The sequence below is a fragment of the Megalopta genalis genome, chromosome 9, assembly GCF_051020955.1.
Source record: "Megalopta genalis isolate 19385.01 chromosome 9, iyMegGena1_principal, whole genome shotgun sequence".
NCBI lineage: Eukaryota > Metazoa > Arthropoda > Insecta > Hymenoptera > Halictidae > Megalopta > Megalopta genalis.
Genome location: NC_135021.1, coordinates 1618411 through 1631478, shown reverse-complemented (window position 1 = coordinate 1631478; position 13068 = coordinate 1618411).

Here is a 13068-nt window from a genome sequence, read left to right as displayed (position 1 = left end):
CTAAATACTTAGTTCTAATGTAAAATCGTTAGCTAAGCCAGATTCTCGTATTTAAGAAAATCTATTGACAGGTTTTTTCAGAAAATTCAAAAAACCGTAAAATCATAAGAGGAAAGTGCCATTTTCTGACATTAGATTTCGTTCTAAATGCTTAATCCCTATGTAAAAGTGTTATTTATGCAAGAATATCGTAGTTTGAGGTAAATCTAATTATAGGTTTTTTCAGAAAATTGAAAAGACCGAAAAATCGCTAGCGTAAAGTGCCATTTTCTGACATTAGATTTCGTTCTAAATGCTTCATCCCTTTGTAAAAACGTTATTTAAGCAAGAATATCGTATTTTGAAGTATATCTATAATGATACGTTTTTTCAGAAAATTGAAAAAACCGAAAAATCACAAGAGTAAAGTGCCATTTTCTGACATTAGATTTCGTTCTAAATGCTTAATCTCTACGTAAAAACGTTATTTAAGCAACAATATTGTACCTGGAAGGAAGTCTAAGAATAGGTTTTTACAGACATTTGAAAAAACCGAAAAATCACAAGAGTAAAGTGCCATTTTCTGACATTAGATTTCGTTCTAAATGTTTAATCCCTATGTAAAAACGTTATTGAAGCAAGAATATCGTATTTTGAAGTATATCAATAATGATAGGTCCTTTCAGAAAATTGAAAAAACCGAAAAATCACAGGAGTAAAGCGCCATTTTCTGACTTTAGATTTCGTTCTAAATACTTAATTCTAATGTAAAATCGTTAGTTAAGCAAGATTCTCGTATTTAAAAAAATCTAATGAGAGGTGTTTTCAGAAAATTGAAGAAGCCGAAAAATCACAAGAGTAAAGTGCCATTTTCTGACATTACATTTCATTCTAAATACTTAGTTCTAATGTAAAATCGTTAGCTAAGCCAGATTCTCGTATTTAAGAAAATCTAATGACAGGTTTTTTCAGAAAATTGAAAAAACCGTAAAATCATAAGAGGAAAGTGCCATTTTCTGACATTAGATTTCGTTCTAAATGCTTAATCCCTATGTAAAAGTGTTATCTAAGCAAGAATATCGTAGTTTGAGGTAAATCTAATTATAGGTTTTTTCAGAAAATTGAAAAAACCGTAAAATCGCTAGAGTAAAGTGCCATTTTCTGACATTAGATTTCGTTCTAAATGCTTCATCCCTATGTAAAAACGTTATTTAAGCAAGAATATCGTATTTTGAAGTATATCTAATGATATGTTTTTTCAGAAAATTGAAAAAACCGTAAAATCATAAGAGGAAAGTGCCATTTTCTGACATTAGATTTCGTTCTAAATGCTTAATTCCTATGTAAAAGTGTTATTTAAGCAAGAATATCGTAGTTTGAGGTAAATCTAATTATAGGTTTTTTCAGAAAATTGAAAAAACCGAAAAACCGCTAGAGTAAAGTGCCATTTTCTGACAGTAGATTTCGTTCTAAATCCTTCATCCCTATGTAAAAACGTTATTGAAGCAAGAATATCGTATTTTGAAGTATATCTAATAATAGGTTCTTTCAGAAAATTGAAAAAACCGTAAAATCACGAGAGTAAAGTTACATTTTCTGACATTACATTTCGTTCTAAATACTTAGTTCTGATGTAAAATCGTTAGCTAAGCCAGATTCTCGTATTTAAGAAAATCTAATGACAGGTTTTTTCAGAAAATTCAAAAAACCGTAAAATCATAAGAGGAAAGTGCCATTTTCTGACATTAGATTTCGTTCTAAATGCTTAATCCCTATGTAAAAGTGTTATTTATGCAAGAATATCGTAGTTTGAGGTAAATCTAATTATTGGTTTTTTCAGAAAATTGAAAAGACCGAAAAATCGCTAGCGTAAAGTGCCATTTTCTGACATTAGATTTCGTTCTAAATGCTTCATCCCTATGTAAAAACGTTATTTAAGCAAGAATATCGTATTTTGAAGTATATCTATAATGATACGTTTTTTCAGAAAATTGAAAAAACCGTAAAATCATAAGAGGAAAGTGCCATTTTCTGACATTAGATTTCGTTCTAAATGCTTAATCCCTATGTAAAAGTGTTATTTAAGCAAGAATATCGTAGTTTGAGGTAAATCTAATTATAGGTTTTTTCAGAAAATTGAAAAAACCGAAAAATCGCTTCAGTAAACCGCCATTTTCTGACATCAGATTTCGTTCGAAATGCTTAATCCCTATGTAAAAACGTTATTTAAGCAAGAATATCGGACATTGAAGAAAATCAAATGATAGATTCTTTCAGAAAATTGAAAAATCCGAAAAATCACAAGAGTAAAGTGCCATTTTCTGACATTAGATTTCGTTCTAAATGCTCAATCTCTATGTAAAAACGTTATTTAAGCAACAATATTGTACCTGGAAGGAAGTCTAAGAATAGGTTTTTACAGACATTTGAAAAAACCGAAAAATCACAAGAGTAAAGTGCCATTTTCTGAAATTAGATTTCGTTCTAAATGTTTAATCCCTATGTAAAAACGTTATTGAAGCAAGAATATCTTATTTTGAAGTATATCAATAATGATAGGTCTTTTCAGAAAATTGAAAAAACCGAAAAATCACAAGAGTAAAGTGCCATTTTCTGACATTAGATTTCGTTCTAAATGCTTAATCTCTACGTAAAAACGTTATTTAAGCAACAATATTGTACCTGGAAGGAAGTCTAAGAATAGGTTTTTACAGACATTTGAAAAAACCGAAAAATCACAAGAGTAAAGTGCCATTTTCTGACATTAGATTTCGTTCTAAATGCTTAATCCCTATGTAAAAGTGTTATTTAAGCAAGAATATCGTAGTTTGAGGTAAATCTAATTATACGTTTTTTGAGAAAATTGAAAAAACCGAAAAATCGCTAGAGCAAAATGCCATTTTCTGACATTAGATTTCGTTCTAAATGCTTAATCCCTATGTAAAAACGTTATTTAAGCAAGAATATCGTATTTTGAAGAAAATCTAATGATAGGTTTTTACAGAAAGTTGAAAAAACCGAAAAATCACTAGAGTAAAGCTCCATTTTCTGACTTTAGATTTCGTTCTAAATACTTAATTCTAATGTAAAATCGTTAGTTAAGCATGATTCTCGTATTTAAAAAAATCTAATGAGAGGTGTTTTTAGAAAATTGAAGAAGCCGAAAAATCACAAGAGTAAAGTGCCATTTTCTGACATTACATTTCGTTCTAAATACTTATTTCTAATGTAAAATCGTTAGCTAAGCCAGATTCTCGTATTTAAGAAAATCTAATGACAGGTTTTTTCAGAAAATTGAAAAAACCGTAAAATCATAAGAGGAAAGTGCCATTTTCTGACATTAGATTTCGTTCTAAATGCTTAATCCCTATGTAAAAGTGTTATCTAAGCAAGAATATCGTATTTTGAAGTATATCTAATGATAGGTTTTTTCAGAAAATTGAAAAAACCGTAAAATCATAAGAGGAAAGTGCCATTTTCTGACATTAGATTTCGTTCTAAATGCTTAATCCCTATGTAAAAACGTTATTTAAGCAAGAATATCGTATTTTGAAGAAAATCGAATGATAGGTTTTTACAGAAATTTGAAAAAACCGAAAAATCACTACAGTAAACCGCCATTTTCTGACATCAGATTTCGTTCGAAATGCTTAATCCCTATGTAAAAACGTTATTGAAGCAAGAATATCGTATTTTGAAGTATATATAATAATAGGTTCTTTCAGAAAATTGAAAAAACCGTAAAATCACGAGAGTAAAGTTCCATTTTCTGACATTAGATTTCGTTCTAAATGTTTAATCCCTATATAAAAACGTTATATAAGCAAGATTATGGTATTTTGAAGAAAATCTAATGATGGGTTTTTTCAGAAAATTGAGAAGACCGAAAAATCACAAGAGTAAAGTGCCTTTTTCTGACATTAGATTTCGTTCTAAATGCATAATCCCTATGTAAAAACGTTATTTAAGCAAGAATATCGGACATTGAAGAAAATCAAATGATAGATTCTTTCAGAAAATTGAAAAACCCGAAAAATCACAAGAGTAAAGTGCCATTTTCTGACATTAGATTTCGTTCTAAATGCTTAATCTCTATGTAAAAACGTTATTTAAGCAACAATATTGTACCTGGAAGGAAGTCTAAGAATAGGTTTTTACAGACATTTGAAAAAACCGAAAAATCACAAGAGTAAAGTGCCATTTTCTGACATTAGATTTCGTTCTAAATGTTTAATCCCTATGTAAAAAGGTTATTGAAGCAAGAATATCGTATTTCGAAGTATATCTATAATGATAGGTTTTTTCAGAAAATTGAAGAAGCCGAAAAATCACAAGAGTAAAGTGCCATTTTCTGACATTACATTTCGTTCTAAATACTTAGTTCTAATGTAAAATCGTTAGCTAAGCCAGATTCTCGTATTTAAGAAAATCTAATGACAGGTTTTTTCAGAAAATTGAAAAAACCGTAAAATCATAAGAGGAAAGTGCCATTTTCTGACATTAGATTTCGTTCTAAATGCATAATCCCTATGTAAAAGTGTTATTTAAGCAAGAATATCGTAGTTTGAGGTAAATCTAATTATAGGTTTTTTCAGAAAATTGAAAAAACCGAAAAATCGCTTCAGTAAACCGCCATTTTCTGACATCAGATTTCGTTCGAAATGCTTAATCCCTATGTAAAAACGTTATTTAAGCAAGAATATCGGACATTGAAGAAAATCAAATGATAGATTCTTTCAGAAAATTGAAAAATCCGAAAAATCACAACAGTAAAGTGCCATTTTCTGACATTAGATTTCGTTCTAAATGTTTAATCCCTATATAAAAACGTTATATAAGCAAGATTATGGTATTTTGAAGAAAATCTAATGATGGGTTTTTTCAGAAAATTGAGAAGACCGAAAAATCACAAGAGTAAAGTGCCTTTTTCTGACATTAGATTTCGTTCTAAATGCATAATCCCTATGTAAAAACGTTATTTAAGCAAGAATATCGGACATTGAAGAAAATCAAATGATAGATTCTTTCAGAAAATTGAAAAACCCGAAAAATCACAAGAGTAAAGTGCCATTTTCTGACATTAGATTTCGTTCTAAATGCTTAATCTCTATGTAAAAACGTTATTTAAGCAACAATATTGTACCTGGAAGGAAGTCTAAGAATAGGTTTTTACAGACATTTGAAAAAACCGAAAAATCACAAGAGTAAAGTGCCATTTTCTGACATTAGATTTCGTTCTAAATGTTTAATCCCTATGTAAAAACGTTATTGAAGCAAGAATATCGTATTTCGAAGTATATCTATAATGATAGGTTTTTTCAGAAAATTGAAGAAGCCGAAAAATCACAAGAGTAAAGTGCCATTTTCTGACATTACATTTCGTTCTAAATACTTAGTTCTAATGTAAAATCGTTAGCTAAGCCAGATTCTCGTATTTAAGAAAATCTAATGACAGGTTTTTTCAGAAAATTGAAAAAACCGTAAAATCATAAGAGGAAAGTGCCATTTTCTGACATTAGATTTCGTTCTAAATGCATAATCCCTATGTAAAAGTGTTATTTAAGCAAGAATATCGTAGTTTGAGGTAAATCTTATTATAGGTTTTTTCAGAAAATTGAAAAAACCGAAAAATCGCTTCAGTAAACCGCCATTTTCTGACATCAGATTTCGTTCGAAATGCTTAATCCCTATGTAAAAACGTTATTTAAGCAAGAATATCGGACATTGAAGAAAATCAAATGATAGATTCTTTCAGAAAATTGAAAAATCCGAAAAATCGCTAGAGCAAAATGCCATTTTCTGACATTAGATTTCGTTCTAAATGCTTAATCCCTATGTAAAAACGTTATTTAAGCAAGAATATCGTATTTTGAAGAAAATCTAATGATAGGTTTTTACAGAAAGTTGAAAAAACCGAAAAATCACTAGAGTAAAGCTCCATTTTCTGACTTTAGATTTCGTTCTAAATACTTAATTCTAATGTAAAATCGTTAGTTAAGCATGATTCTCGTATTTAAAAAAATCTAATGAGAGGTGTTTTTAGAAAATTGAAGAAGCCGAAAAATCACAAGAGTAAAGTGCTATTTTCTGACATTACATTTCGTTCTAAATACTTATTTCTAATGTAAAATCGTTAGCTAAGCCAGATTCTCGTATTTAAGAAAATCTAATGACAGGATTTTTCAGAAAATTGAAAAAACCGTAAAATCATAAGAGGAAAGTGCCATTTTCTGACATTAGATTTCGTTCTAAATGCTTAATCCCTATGTAAAAGTGTTATCTAAGCAAGAATATCGTATTTTGAAGTATATCTAATGATAGGTTTTTTCAGAAAATTGAAAAAACCGTAAAATCATAAGAGGGAAGTGCCATTTTCTGACATTAGATTTCGTTCTAAATGCTTAATTCCTATGTAAAAGTGTTATTTAAGCAAGAATATCGTAGTTTGAGGTAAATCTAATTATACGTTTTTTGAGAAAATTGAAAAAACCGAAAAATCACAAGAGTAAAGTGCCATTTTCTGACATTAGATTTCGTTCTAAATGCTTAATCTCTATGTAAAAACGTTATTTAAGCAACAATATTGTACCTGGAAGGAAGTCTAAGAATAGGTTTTTACAGACATTTGAAAAAACCGAAAAATCACAAGAGTAAAGTGCCATTTTCTGACATTAGATTTCGTTCTAAATGTTTAATCCCTATGTAAAAACGTTATTGAAGCAAGAATATCGTATTTCGAAGTATATCTATAATGATAGGTTTTTTCAGAAAATTGAAGAAGCCGAAAAATCACAAGAGTAAAGTGCCATTTTCTGACATTACATTTCGTTCTAAATACTTAGTTCTAATGTAAAATCGTTAGCTAAGCCAGATTCTCGTATTTAAGAAAATCTAATGACAGGCTTTTTCAGAAAATTGAAAAAACCGTAAAATCATAAGAGGAAAGTGCCATTTTCTGACATTAGATTTCGTTCTAAATGCATAATCCCTATGTAAAAGTGTTATTTAAGCAAGAATATCGTAGTTTGAGGTAAATCTAATTATAGGTTTTTTCAGAAAATTGAAAAAACCGAAAAATCGCTTCAGTAAACCGCCATTTTCTGACATCAGATTTCGTTCGAAATGCTTAATCCCTATGTAAAAACGTTATTTAAGCAAGAATATCGGACATTGAAGAAAATCAAATGATAGATTCTTTCAGAAAATTGAAAAATCCGAAAAATCACAAGAGTAAAGTGCCATTTTCTGACATTAGATTTCGTTCTAAATGCTTAATTCTAATGTAAAAACGTTATTTAAGCAGGAATATCGTACTTTGAAGAAAATCTAATGATAGGTTTTTTCAGAAAATTGAAAAAACCGAAAATTAACAAGAGTAAAGTGCCATTTTCTGACATTAGATTTCGTTCTAAATGCTTAATCTCTGTGTAAAAACGTTATTTAAGCAACAATATTGTACCTGGAAGGAAGTCTAAGAATAGGTTTTTACAGACATTTGAAAAAACCGAAAAATCACAAGAGTAAAGTGCCATTTTCTGAAATTAGATTTCGTTCTAAATGTTTAATCCCTATGTAAAAACGTTATTGAAGCAAGAATATCTTATTTTGAAGTATATCAATAATGATAGGTCTTTTCAGAAAATTGAAAAAACCGAAAAATCACAAGAGTAAAGTGCCATTTTCTGACATTAGATTTCGTTCTAAATGCTTAATCTCTACGTAAAAACGTTATTTAAGCAAGAATATTGTACCTGGAAGGAAGTCTAAGAATAGGTTTTTACAGACATTTGAAAAAACCGAAAAATCACAAGAGTAAAGTGCCATTTTCTGACGTTAGATTTCGTTCTAAATGCTTAATCCCTATGTAAAAGTGTTATTTAAGCAAGAATATCGTAGTTTGAGGTAAATCTAATTATACGTTTTTTGAGAAAATTGAAAAAACCGAAAAATCGCTAGAGCAAAATGCCATTTTCTGACATTAGATTTCGTTCTAAATGCTTAATCCCTATGTAAAAACGTTATTTAAGCAAGAATATCGTATTTTGAAGAAAATCTAATGATAGGTTTTTACAGAAAGTTGAAAAAACCGAAAAATCACTAGAGTAAAGCTCCATTTTCTGACTTTAGATTTCGTTCTAAATACTTAATTCTAATGTAAAATCGTTAGTTAAGCATGATTCTCGTATTTAAAAAAATCTAATGAGAGGTGTTTTTAGAAAATTGAAAAAACCGTAAAATCATAAGAGGAAAGTGCCATTTTCTGACATTAGATTTCGTTCTAAATGCTTAATTCCTATGTAAAAGTGTTATTTAAGCAAGAATATCGTAGTTTGAGGTAAATCTAATTATACGTTTTTTGAGAAAATTGAAAAAACCGAAAAATCGCTAGAGTAAAGTGCCATTTTCTGACATTAGATTTCGTTCTAAATGCTTAATCCCTATGTAAAAACGTTATTTAAGCAAGAATATCGTATTTTGAAGAAAATCTAATGATAGGTTTTTACAGAAATTTGAAAAAACCGAAAAATCACTACAGTAAACCGCCATTTTCTGACATCAGATTTCGTTCGAAATGCTTAATCCCTATGTAAAAACGTTATTGAAGCAAGAATATCGTACTTTGAAGAAAATCTAATGATAGGTTTTTTCAGAAAATTGAAAAAACCGAAAATTAACAAGAGTAAAGTGCCATTTTCTGACATTAGATTTCGTTCTAAATGCTTAATCTCTGTGTAAAAACGTTATTTAAGCAACAATATTGTACCTGGAAGGAAGTCTAAGAATAGGTTTTTACAGACATTTGAAAAAACCGAAAAATCACAAGAGTAAAGTGCCATTTTCTGACATTAGATTTCGTTCTAAATGCTTAATCCCTATGTAAAAGTGTTATTTAAGCAAGAATATCGTAGTTTGAGGTAAATCTAATTATACGTTTTTTGAGAAAATTGAAAAAACCGAAAAATCGCTAGAGCAAAATGCCATTTTCTGACATTAGATTTCGTTCTAAATGCTTAATCCCTATGTAAAAACGTTATTTAAGCAAGAATATCGTATTTTGAAGAAAATCTAATGATAGGTTTTTACAGAAAGTTGAAAAAACCGAAAAATCACTAGAGTAAAGCTCCATTTTCTGACTTTAGATTTCGTTCTAAATACTTAATTCTAATGTAAAATCGTTAGTTAAGCATGATTCTCGTATTTAAAAAAATCTAATGAGAGGTGTTTTTAGAAAATTGAAGAAGCCGAAAAATCACAAGAGTAAAGTGCCATTTTCTGACATTACATTTCGTTCTAAATACTTATTTCTAATGTAAAATCGTTAGCTAAGCCAGATTCTCGTATTTAAGAAAATCTAATGACAGGTTTTTTCAGAAAATTGAAAAAACCGTAAAATCATAAGAGGAAAGTGCCATTTTCTGACATTAGATTTCGTTCTAAATGCTTAATCCCTATGTAAAAGTGTTATCTAAGCAAGAATATCGTATTTTGAAGTATATCTAATGATAGGTTTTTTCAGAAAATTGAAAAAACCGTAAAATCATAAGAGGAAAGTGCCATTTTCTGACATTAGATTTCGTTCTAAATGCTTAATTCCTATGTAAAAGTGTTATTTAAGCAAGAATATCGTAGTTTGAGGTAAATCTAATTATACGTTTTTTGAGAAAATTGAAAAAACCGAAAAATCGCTAGAGTAAAGTGCCATTTTCTGACATTAGATTTCGTTCTAAATGCTTAATCCCTATGTAAAAACGTTATTTAAGCAAGAATATCGTATTTTGAAGAAAATCTAATGATAGGTTTTTACAGAAATTTGAAAAAACCGAAAAATCACTACAGTAAACCGCCATTTTCTGACATCAGATTTCGTTCGAAATGCTTAATCCCTATGTAAAAACGTTATTGAAGCAAGAATATCGTATTTTGAAGTATATATAATAATAGGTTCTTTCAGAAAATTGAAAAAACCGTAAAATCACGAGAGTAAAGTTCTATTTTCTGACATTAGATTTCGTTCTAAATGTTTAATCCCTATATAAAAACGTTATATAAGCAAGATTATGGTATTTTGAAGAAAATCTAATGATGGGTTTTTTCAGAAAATTGAGAAGACCGAAAAATCACAAGAGTAAAGTGCCTTTTTCTGACATTAGATTTCGTTCTAAATGCATAATCCCTATGTAAAAACGGTATTTAAGCAAGAATATCGGACATTGAAGAAAATCAAATGATAGATTCTTTCAGAAAATTGAAAAACCCGAAAAATCACAAGAGTAAAGTGCCATTTTCTGACATTAGATTTCGTTCTAAATGCTTAATCTCTATGTAAAAACGTTATTTAAGCAACAATATTGTACCTGGAAGGAAGTCTAAGAATAGGTTTTTACAGACATTTGAAAAAACCGAAAAATCACAAGAGTAAAGTGCCATTTTCTGACATTAGATTTCGTTCTAAATGTTTAATCCCTATGTAAAAACGTTATTGAAGCAAGAATATCGTATTTCGAAGTATATCTATAATGATAGGTTTTTTCAGAAAATTGAAGAAGCCGAAAAATCACAAGAGTAAAGTGCCATTTTCTGACATTACATTTCGTTCTAAATACTTAGTTCTAATGTAAAATCGTTAGCTAAGCCAGATTCTCGTATTTAAGAAAATCTAATGACAGGTTTTTTCAGAAAATTGAAAAAACCGTAAAATCATAAGAGGAAAGTGCCATTTTCTGACATTAGATTTCGTTCTAAATGCATAATCCCTATGTAAAAGTGTTATTTAAGCAAGAATATCTTAGTTTGAGGTAAATCTAATTATAGGTTTTTTCAGAAAATTGAAAAAACCGAAAAATCGCTTCAGTAAACCGCCATTTTCTGACATCAGATTTCGTTCGAAATGCTTAATCCCTATGTAAAAACGTTATTTAAGCAAGAATATCGTATTTTGAAGAAAATCTAATGATAGGTTTTTACAGAAATTTGAAAAAACCGAAAAATCACTACAGTAAACCGCCATTTTCTGACATCAGATTTCGTTCGAAATGCTTAATCCCTATGTAAAAACGTTATTGAAGCAAGAATATCGTATTTTGAAGTATATATAATAATAGGTTCTTTCAGAAAATTGAAAAAACCGTAAAATCACGAGAGTAAAGTTCTATTTTCTGACATTAGATTTCGTTCTAAATGTTTAATCCCTATATAAAAACGTTATATAAGCAAGATTATGGTATTTTGAAGAAAATCTAATGATGGGTTTTTTCAGAAAATTGAGAAGACCGAAAAATCACAAGAGTAAAGTGCCTTTTTCTGACATTAGATTTCGTTCTAAATGCATAATCCCTATGTAAAAACGGTATTTAAGCAAGAATATCGGACATTGAAGAAAATCAAATGATAGATTCTTTCAGAAAATTGAAAAACCCGAAAAATCACAAGAGTAAAGTGCCATTTTCTGACATTAGATTTCGTTCTAAATGCTTAATCTCTATGTAAAAACGTTATTTAAGCAACAATATTGTACCTGGAAGGAAGTCTAAGAATAGGTTTTTACAGACATTTGAAAAAACCGAAAAATCACAAGAGTAAAGTGCCATTTTCTGACATTAGATTTCGTTCTAAATGTTTAATCCCTATGTAAAAACGTTATTGAAGCAAGAATATCGTATTTCGAAGTATATCTATAATGATAGGTTTTTTCAGAAAATTGAAGAAGCCGAAAAATCACAAGAGTAAAGTGCCATTTTCTGACATTACATTTCGTTCTAAATACTTAGTTCTAATGTAAAATCGTTAGCTAAGCCAGATTCTCGTATTTAAGAAAATCTAATGACAGGTTTTTTCAGAAAATTGAAAAAACCGCAAAATCATAAGAGGAAAGTGCCATTTTCTGACATTAGATTTCGTTCTAAATGCATAATCCCTATGTAAAAGTGTTATTTAAGCAAGAATATCGTAGTTTGAGGTAAATCTAATTATAGGTTTTTTCAGAAAATTGAAAAAACCGAAAAATCGCTTCAGTAAACCGCCATTTTCTGACATTAGATTTCGTTCTAAATGCTTAATCCCTATGTAAAAACGTTATTTAAGCAAGAATATCGTATTTTGAAGAAAATCTAATGATAGGTTTTTACAGAAATTTGAAAAAACCGAAAAATCACTACAGTAAACCGCCATTTTCTGACATCAGATTTCGTTCGAAATGCTTAATCCCTATGTAAAAACGTTATTGAAGCAAGAATATCGTATTTTGAAGTATATATAATAATAGGTTCTTTCAGAAAATTGAAAAAACCGTAAAATCACGAGAGTAAAGTTCCATTTTCTGACATTAGATTTCGTTCTAAATGTTTAATCCCTATATAAAAACGTTATATAAGCAAGATTATGGTATTTTGAAGAAAATCTAATGATGGGTTTTTTCAGAAAATAGAGAAGACCGAAAAATCACAAGAGTAAAGTGCCTTTTTCTGACATTAGATTTCGTTCTAAATGCATAATCCCTATGTAAAAACGTTATTTAAGCAAGAATATCGGACATTGAAGAAAATCAAATGATAGATTCTTTCAGAAAATTGAAAAACCCGAAAAATCACAAGAGTAAAGTGCCATTTTCTGACATTAGATTTCGTTCTAAATGCTTAATCTCTATGTAAAAACGTTATTTAAGCAACAATATTGTACCTGGAAGGAAGTCTAAGAATAGGTTTTTACAGACATTTGAAAAAACCGAAAAATCACAAGAGTAAAGTGCCATTTTCTGACATTAGATTTCGTTCTAAATGTTTAATCCCTATGTAAAAACGTTATTGAAGCAAGAATATCGTATTTCGAAGTATATCTATAATGATAGGTTTTTTCAGAAAATTGAAGAAGCCGAAAAATCACAAGAGTAAAGTGCCATTTTCTGACATTACATTTCGTTCTAAATACTTAGTTCTAATGTAAAATCGTTAGCTAAGCCAGATTCTCGTATTTAAGAAAATCTAATGACAGGTTTTTTCAGAAAATTGAAAAAACCGTAAAATCATAAGAGGAAAGTGCCATTTTCTGACATTAGATTTCGTTCTAAATGCATAATCCCTATGTAAAAGTGTT